Genomic DNA, 10,910 nt, shown 5'->3' on the forward strand with positions numbered 1-10,910 from the left:
GCAAATATGAATCGGTGATGCTTGCCAATTTTTCATCATACATGTGATTTCTAGATTAGCAATATAAATTTGTTTAACCTTGAAATGTTACCTTTATAACCTCTTTATTATTGGTTTTTTGGTAGATTCGACTCTCTAATAAGTTTCATTAGTTTATGTGAAGGTTTGAAAAAATGCCTAGAAAACCGCAGTACAGCTCTATCCCCGATGCCGGCACTGCTGACAAAACTCAGAATGTCATTGCTCCGACATCCGGAAAAAATACTTCATTCCGTCCACCGCGTATTGAAACACGGGTAGCTCCAGCAACTCAGAAAGATGCCGGTGATGCTACCGCACACCTCACAGAGACTGAAAATGTTGCTGGGCATGCCCAAATATCTTTGGAGGATGAAGATTATGATCATGAGGCAGATGAGGTTGGGTCATGGGATGACTTTGTTGATAACTTGTATGCCGAAGAAGAAACTGTAAGCCGTAACAAGCCCTATAAAGGCAAAGATACGGATTATTGGACTGTTGTAGTAAGCGGTAAAAATTTTTTCCCTGCATCCTATATTTAATTTTTAATGAATGGCCACTCAACTAAACCTTGTAAGTTGTTTCTTAGATGGTGGCGTCACAAGAACGATGAATTTGAGCGTCAGGGAGGCTATAATACTACCTCCTGGTAGACAAATCATTCTGGAGTTTAATACAGAGATGCAAGCGATCGGTCAGGCAGCGGGATTATTAAGTGGATTTCTAGGAAATTTGGGAGCTGACTTTTAGCATTTTCCCATTAACGAAGAAAGTTGGAAGACAATGGACAAAGCTCTGAAGGAACATGCATACGAGACAATTAAGGTATAATATTAAATTTCGTAGTTTTTTACGTTATGTAAAATTGGAGCAAATTCCTTTACTTTCCCTTTGTTGATGTTAATCGCATTTTTGGTCAAATATTTAGCGGACCTTTCTGTATGAGGAGGATGACCGTGGGAAAAGAAAAAAAGGTCATGATTCAAAGGCTAGGAAAAATTTGGAAAGAAGCAAGAAATCACTTATACCATAAGTGTTATAACGAGCAACTGAGTTGGGAAGATAATTTAAAGAAGAAACCATCAGGAATAAATGTATAGCAGTGGAGATGGTTCGTCAACTATCGTTTGAAGGAATCTACTAAGGTAATTAACATTGGATTCATACTCCATTTAGTGTTGTTATTTTAATCATTTTGCAAAACTGAATAAAATGATTGATTGAAAGTGATAGTTGTAAAAGGCCAAAAAAATCAGTCAAATAAGTTTCTAATCGTTCAAAAAAATGGGATAATATTAACGGGGCATTACTTTCTTAAGAGCCTTCTACATGATTAATTGTATTTTTATCTTTATCTATAGGAAAAGTGTAGACAAAATGCTGTAAATCGGTCGAAGCAACTTTTTACACATACTGAGGGCTCTAAGACAACTGCCAGGCTAAGGGATGAAGAGGTAATTATGTGTGTATTATCTTTCATACAAGTTTTTGTGGTTTGTGATATAATTCTGTAACATGTATGATTGTATGCATATTTAATGTGGGTACAGGAGAAAAAACAGCAAAGGCGCATTGGTATAGGAGAGTTGTTTATTATGACTCATAAAAAAAGGAATGGATCTTATATGAACGATGCTGCGCGTGTTGCTGGGGTAAGTGTTGGCTAAGAATTATTTTTGCTATATTCATGTTGCAAACTTCAACATGACAACAACCAAACTATTGTATGACTGTAGGAAGCGATTGCGAATATCGAGAGCCAAGATGGTTCCTCGAAGGAGATTTCACTTACTGATTCGCTTGCGCAAGTTCTTGGAAAGGAGCATTCAGGACGAGTTCGGGGGTTAGGTTTTGGACCATGTCCGACCGAACTTATTCATAACACGACCCAACAATCAAACTCTGGAGCGCAGATAGAGGAGTATCAGAGGGAGATTACAGAATTAAAGGCAACCGCAGCAGAACAAAAGGCAGAGATTACAGAATTAAAGGCAGCGACAGCAAAACAAAAGGCAGAGGAAATGGAAAAGAGACAGACCATGGTAAATCTGGTAAAATACATGTTACAACAGCAAGGAGACACTTTGCCACCTGAAATTGAAGCACAGCTGAAGTCTTTGGGGAATGTAGCACAATAGGGATCTTTTAACAATTAACTGTTTTCTTCTTTCCTTTATGAATAGTATACTTTGAGGTCAAATTATTATCAACTATTTTATTTTGTCATCTATATATATGGATCATTTGGGATATCTTAGAATTGTGTTTTATTTTTTATATGGTTTTTTTTAATTGTAATTGCAGACATAATCAGTTAAATTAATACGAAACAATTTTAAATTAAAATATTTCATGAATGTTGTTTGTCATATGAACACAAAATTCAAATAAAGTATTTGTTTGAAAAAAAAGTTATTGTTAGCGGCGGTTATGTTTGAATGCTGCAAAATCCGGTTATTTAAACAAACTCGGATAGCGGCGGTTATCTGACCGCCGGGAAACGTGTCTCAACGACTCAACCCAGACCTGGAAAGCAGCAGCAGTTCCAAACCGCCGCAAAACGTATTCGCCGGTAAATTGAGGTTTGGCAGCGGTTATTCCGGCGGTCGAAAAAAACCGCCGCTAAAGGTTTGCCGGCGCCCTTAATTTCAACGGTTTTTTAACCGTTGCTGTATGTTTAGCGGCGGTCAAAAAACCGCCGCTAACTGCGTTTTTAACCGCCGCTATCTGCCGGACCTCTTGTAGTGAACGTAGTATTATTATCAACTATTACAAAGCGCAAAATCATTCTTCTATATATATATATATATATATATATATATATTATCTTTCTTTATTAATTGGCTCGCTCTTCGTTAAAAATAAAACAATTATTATTTTTATATATAAATTTAATTTAAAGCATTGTCAATGTAAAATGATTTTAATATTTTATATATATATATTTAATCACGTAATGTTACATTAACAAAAATAATTATTTTTTATATTAACTAACATAAATAGTCATATAAAAAAATAAATATAATTATATAACTATGTAAAATATTTTATATATACTGTCAATATATCAAAATTATTTTTTTATGTATGTTTATCTTTTTACTTTTTTTTCCATTAATTTCTAAAAGGAAAAAGTAATGGTGGGACGATTGGAGAATGATGAGGAGATAGAAGTTTACGAGTATGTCTAAAATTGTTTTGAATAAAAAAGGAAAAAGAAAAAGAAGATAAGGAATGGAATGCACATATCTTTTATAAAAAAAATTAAAATAACTATTTAAAAGTCGCGTTTAATTTGTTCCCGCATGGTGTCTTATGGTTTATTTATTTATTTTTCAATGCCCTTTTTTTTATAAAAGATATACGTATTTTTTTATTTAAAATATTTTTTAAAAAATAAAAATGTCAATATTTTCATATATTATATATAATATTTTAAATAAATTATACTTTTATAAATATTTTAATAAAAATTGTATTGTATAATAATATTTTTAACAAATGAATTAATCAATAAAATTTTAATATAATAATTTAATTATTTATCAAGTAATATAAAATAAAATTTAATTATTTTATAATTTTATGTTATCGTTTAGAATATTATTTTAATATAATTTTTTAATATTATAAAATATTAGTATATAATAATTAATTTTAATAAATAAAAAATTATATTTTTTGTATAATACTTTTTTTTATAATAATTTTTTATTTATATTTAATAAAATCTAATAATTTATAAAAATGTAATACATCTAATATATATGAAATTGTGCTTATTTTAAAAATGCCTACAATTTTTTGTAGAAACTAGGAGAAATAAAAGGGAAAGATTCAACAAGAGTTAAAAAGAATCTCATTGTGCCAATGAGCTATAACTTAAATGGCAATATGGTATGATTTTTTTGATCATATTCATTTAAGAGGTTACAGATTTAAATCTCTCTATTTTTAATAAAAAAAAATCTGACTAGCATGTGTATGTTTAGGTATTGTTTTAAATGAAAATTTTAATATCAAATTAGCTCAGTTATTATAAATTCAGAAATAATATGCAAAATTGAAATTGTTCTAAAAATATATTTTAAAAATATAATAAAAATATCTTATTAAGAAATATTATAAAATAATCTTTTTATATTTTCCTTACATTAAATATATCAAAAATGAATAAAATATCGTTTTTGTCTCTAACGTTTGGGATAAGTCTCAAAGTTATCCCTAACATTTCAATCGTTCTATTTAAGTCTCTAACGTTTCAAAACTGACTCAATGTTGTCCTACCGTTAGAGATCCTTTAAAAGAATTGACGTCGGGACAAAATTGAGACGATTTTGAAACGTTAGGGACTTAAATATGACGAAAACGTTAGGGACAAAAATGATACATAGAAATAAATTTTAATTTTATCCTTTAATAATATTAATAATTTTTTACTATACATAGTATTCAATTATTGAAAGATAAAATTAAATTAAAATTTATTTTTATGTATCATTTTTGTCCTTAACTTTTCGTCCTATTTAAATCCCTAACGTTTTAAATCGTCTCAATTTTGTCCCGCCGTCAATTCTGTTAACGGATCCCTAACGGCAGGATAACATTGAGTCAATTTTAAAACGTTAGGTACTTAAATAGGACGATTGAAACGTTAGGGACAACTTTGGGACTTACCCCAAACGTTAGGGACAAAAACGATACTTTACTCATTTTTGATATATTTAATGTAAGGAAAATATAAAAAGATTATTTTATAATATTTTTTAATAAGATATTTTTATTATATTTTTAAAATATATTTTTAGAACAATTTCAATTTTGCATATTATTTCTGAATTTATAATAACTACTGAGCTAATTTGATATTAAAATTTTCATTTGAAACAATACTTAAACATACACATGCTAGCCAGATTTTTTTTTTTTTAAAGATAGAGAGATTTGAACCCACAACCTCTTAAATAAGTATGATCAAAAAGCGTAAAACATTCTTCTATATATTATCTTTTTTTATTAATTGGCTCTTCGTTAAAATAAATCACTATTATCTTTCTTTGTTTATAAAACAATTGTTATTTTTATATATAAATTTAATTTTAATGCATTATCAGTATAAAGTAATTTTATACGTGTATTTAATTACGTAATATTATATTAATAAAAAAAATTATTTTTTATATTAATTATGTGAATAATCATCTAAAAAAACAGATATGATCGTATGATTATACAACTATGTAAAATATTCTATACTATGAAGTATGAACGTTTCAAATATTTAACTCTTTCTATATATGTTTATCGTTTTTACTTTTTTTTTTCCATTAATTTCTAAAAGGAAAAAGTAATAATGGTGGGACGATTGGAGAATGACGAGGGGATAGAAGTTTACGAGTATGTCTAAAATTGTTTTGAACAAAAAAGGAAAAAAGAAAAAGAAGATAAGGAATGCACATAGCTTTTACAAAAAAAGAAAAAGAAAATAAGAAAGCTATTTAAAAATCGCGTTTAATTTGTTTCGTCGTTGTCTTATGGTTTGTTTATTTATTTATTTATCTTTTAATATACTTTTTTCATAAAAGATATACGTATTATTTTATTTAATATATTTAAAAAATAATAAAAAAATAAAAATGTCAACATTTTCATATATTATATATAACATTTTAAATAAATTATATTTTTATAAATATTTTAATAAAATTTGTATTATATATTAATATTTTTAACTCAAATTTTAATATAATAATTTAATTATTTATCAAATAATATAAAATAAAATTTAATTATTTTATAATTTTATGTTGTAGTTTAGAATATAATTTTTGAATATTATAAAAATTTTATTGTATAATAATTGATCTTAATAAATGAAAAAATTATAAATACTTTTTTTATACTAATTTTTTATTTATATTTAATAAAATTTTATCATTTATAAAAATACAACACATTTAATATGTATAAAATTGTGTTTATTTTAGACATATTTAAAATTTTTTATATAAATTAGGAGAAATAAAAGGGCAAGATTCAACCAGAGTTAGAAAAAATCTGGCTAACATGTGTATGTTTAAGTATTGTTTTCAAATGGAAATTTTAATATCAAATTAGCTCAGTTATTATAAATTCAGAAATAATATGCAAAATTAAAATTGCTCTAAAAATATATTTTAAAAATATGATAAAAATATCTTATTAAAAAATATTATAAAATAATTTTTTTATATTTTTTGTATTAAATATATTAAAAATATAATCTCGTCGTATATTAATTAATTTTTAAATTAACTTTTCTATTTATTTTTATTATAATATTTTTAAATTTTAAAATTATCTTACCAAATATATTTGTTATTGTTTGTATTTTTAAAAAATAAAAATTTTACTAAACTAAACTAAGTCTATATCTAGTTAAAGCAAATTGATTTATCTTTTTTTATATAAGTGTTTGGTATTTATAAATATAAGTTTAGTTAATATGTGTTTTTAGAGCACATATTAAGATTAGAGTAAAGATCCAATTCGGTCTTTGTCCATTTTCACGAAGGACAAAGTGATCCCTGTCCAAAAAAAAGAGATACTTCGATCCTCAACTTTTTTATTTTGGGACAATACGGTTCTTCTGTTAAAAAATTTATTAAATAATAATAAAAATTAGTTTTGTGTGGGATTTTAAAATGTGTACGATCTATTTATTTTTTATTGTTAGTTAGACATCGAAATAATATATATTATCACGTTAAGATTTTGCTTGCCACATCAATATTTAAAGATAACAAAAAACAATCTAAAGCAATTTAAAATTATGTTATTTTATATTCATTAATTACTTCTAAAATAAATACATCGATGAGTTTGAAAAATTCTAAATTTAATCTGATGATGAACAAACATTATTAATTTAATTAAATTATAAAATTGTCAATTTGATTTTAATTCATATGTATTAATTAATAATTTTGTTTGTACAAATTTTTAATGGGCCGAAGAGAAAAGAAAAGATCCTAAGTCCAATGAAATCAAATTTCAGCTTTGTGCAATATTGTCATATGAATGTTGGCTAAAGCATTTTATTTGTTGAGCCAGTCTGAATCATTATTGCTGCAAGCCCAATATGCTTGCAACATTCAGTCTTGTTCAAAATCTGTTATATTAAGTGGTTGAGGCAATTTATGATTAATTGGGCCAGAATCATGTTGAACTAAGTCCAAAACTAAATTGTTTGCTACAAGCAATCTTGCATGGTCCGAAACCATTAAGAAAGCAAAGTTTCATTGCTTCTAACGGATCTCATTTTTCATCATGTGATGGAATTCAAATTCTATTAAGATGAGTTAATGCAACCTTGGAACCATGAGAGAGAAATTTTAGTTGATTTGATTGATGGCCTTAATGAGGCACGCTACCTAAAACAAAGGGAAGTGGAAATTTAATTTACTTTGTCGAAATCCATTAGTTAGTGTTCAAATTTCTCTCTCCTTTCTTTCTCATCTTACTTCTTATTTTCGGTCATTACACAGCAGCTATGGAAGAAACTTTGAGTCACCGAAAAGAAGAAAGTGCAAGCAACAAGACCATCACAATGATGGCAAAAAAAAGAAAACAAAAAGTATGTTGTGGCTGAGATTCTCATCACTTTTGGTAGGATTTGGTGAAGAGATCTTAGCTTCTCCATACCAAAAATGATTGAAGAAGATTTCGGTCAGAGGAAGAAGATCCTTGGAGGGATGGCTTGACTCTGATTTTGCTCAACCACTACAGTAGGTAACTACAATGGCTACGTGATGGAAGAGGCAGAGATTGGAGCAGATGAAGCTGTCATCATCAAGCATGCATCAAGGGCTAGGAGTTCATCTTAGAGTGCAAGGCAAGATAGAAGGCTCGGATTGATGATTATTGGTGACCAAAGAAGAACCAGAGGTAATTGCATGTTGGTTATTGCATTCGGTTACTTCTCCTCTCTCTCTGGCCGAACCGGTTTGTATGAAGAAGAAGAAGATTAGCTTGGTTTGTTTGGTTTCAACCGGAGGCTTCTCCCTATATATAAGGGTGAACAGCCAGGGCTTGAAGTAAGGAATGAGAGTGCAAAGAACAGGGTTCTCAGAGCTACCTAAGCTAACATAATTTTTTCTCTTTCAATATTTTCTGTTTTGTATTTTTCTGTTTAATTTTGTCTGTCTTGAGTCTCATGGAAAAAGACAAACAGTGAGGTTTGTAAGAAAAAGCCATAGAGCGGAAAAAGGCAGAGCGTGCAAAATTAAAAGAAAAAGTCATAGATGTCCTTAGAGGTCCTTTGTACATCCGTGTTGTGTTTCATGATTATATGGAAATTCCCTTGCAAGTTGGGTTAGCACTTACCAGTGAAAGCTTGGCAGTAACCAAGTCAAGTTCAGGATTAAGGTTTAGATTCTGGACTTGTCCTGGATAGGAAGGGTAGTTCCTAGGGAGAATTTGTGTCTGTAATCAAGGATGATTATAGTGAAATTCCATCATTGTTGTGATGGAAACTGGATGTAGGCTACACTGCACTTAGCAGCTGAACCAAGATATATCTGGGTGTAATTTTCTCTTTCTTCTACTCTATTTCTGTTTCTGCTACACAGGAGATAAAACTGAAAAATATCTCATGCCGGGTCACGAGATAAAAAGGAAAAGTCTCGTGGTTGGGTACGAGACAAAAATAAAAAATTCTCCATAAATTATTTTAAAAACCAGCAAATATTATTAAGCAAAAAAGGAGCTAAGATTCAACCCCCTTCTCTTAGCCACTAAAACCATCATACATAATATTATGTATAATAAATATATAATGTTAAATAATATATATATATAATTATAAATATTAAATTAAATAAAAAATTTTAAATTATTATCTTCCTAATATTAATATATATACTTTACATAGAAAGAAAGCGAGAGAGACACAAGAGTTTCGACAGATATCAACGGTTTAATAATTGCAGTTGTTTCTAAAACTTCCGCTATCTACCCATTTAGTGGCAATTAGAGCGACCATCTAGAGAATAGCAATTAAATAAAGAAAAAATATAAGTAGACAATATAAATAATAGATATATCGGATATTCGTTTTATTAGGGGTATGGATAATTATTTTAATATTAAAATTTAGATATTTAATTTAGAGGTGTAGTGTGTTTTTATTTGATTGGTGGTTGTTCATGTTATTTAATATGGTCATTATTTACCTAGTATTAGGAGTGAACGCGAATCAGATCGGATATGGTCAAAATTTTGATCCGATCCGCACTAAAATCATCGGATCTCATATCCGCAGTTTTTTAGCTTGGATCCGATTGCAGATGGGATATCGGATCGGATATCAGATATATCCGCAAAACACAAAAATATTTTTAAAAGTTTAATTTTATTAAAAAAATATCAATAAAATTCATTTTTTCTATTCTTTTAAATATGTTTACTCTTAAAATAATATTAAACATATTTTTCTTAAATAATAAATTAAAATAATACAACATATATAATAATTATTAGTTGAAATAAAACATAAAAAGAATATTTACTTATTTATTTCGTTAATTTTGCGGATACACAAATATACAGATTGAATATGTGGATACCTACACAAAATCTGCTATCCGATCCGATTAGTGTGCGGATTGAATCCGATCTCATTCGATAGCCTTACAGATCAGATCTATATCTACAATTTTCAAATAGAATTCGAATAAATATCGCGAATATGCGAATCGAATTCAATTCATGAATATCCTACCTAGCATTTCCCTTAAATAAATTATAGATACGTGCTACCAAAAATTTAATTGTGCTGCCATAAATTTTACCCAACGAAAAGAGAAAAGCATTTTGTCGACAACCGAAAAAATGCATGTATTTCGCTCCAATAAAAAGATGTGTTATCATATACCAATAATTTACACAATTAAATTGTTTTTTTTTTATTTTAAGAAATATGCCGATAAACTTGTCATATTTAATTTTGATTTTTCAGCCAGAGATGTATATCTATACAATTTTTTCCTTTATTTATTTATTTATTATTTTGGAATTCCGTTGTCATTATTTTGATGGGTGTACTTTTATAAATTTTGCAGACTGAAATGTAAAGTAATTGTATGACCGAATATTTCAGTCAACTAATAATAACTAATAAGTCAAGGTCACCACACATTAAAGCTCGGGAAGACGGGAACCAACAAATTTTATTTATATTATCTAGCATTTTTAGTAAGCATTACTAGTATTTTATTAGTGTATTTAGAATTTCTTTTGACATTAATAAAATTGTTGATAATAAAAAATAATAAATTGTGTTGGCCTACTGTAATATTATTGTTTAAATTTATATAAATATTTGGTACCTATAAATATGAATTCAGATAATATGTGTTTTTAAAATACATATTAAAATTATTATTAGTAAAATTTTTTAAATATTTTATTTTAATAAATACATAATAAATTAAAAATTATATTTTTTATTTTTTTCTATACATTTGTTTTATTAATAACGTTAGCATATTATCTAATGACACGTTATCTAAACTCTATAAATATTTTTGTTTTGACCAAATAAACTTTAGAAGTTATACGAATAACGACCAAGCGAGTAAATGATATCAAAATTGATTAGTTTATTATGTCTAATAATTCGACAGAGTCCTCTCATGTTATCTTTTGAAAATGTTACATAAGTAATTAGGTTTGACAACTATATGGTCATAAAAAAAAAATGTTATATATGACTAATAAAATTTATTATTTTCGAATAATATTCTATATTGTAAGTACTAAATTTTAAATTATAAATAGTATTAAATCTTAACTCCTAATCATATAAGTAAAGTATTGACTAATATGAATAAAAAATATTAATCCCT

Source organism: Arachis hypogaea, chromosome 14, assembly GCF_003086295.3.
Source record: "Arachis hypogaea cultivar Tifrunner chromosome 14, arahy.Tifrunner.gnm2.J5K5, whole genome shotgun sequence".
Lineage (NCBI taxonomy): Eukaryota > Viridiplantae > Streptophyta > Magnoliopsida > Fabales > Fabaceae > Arachis > Arachis hypogaea.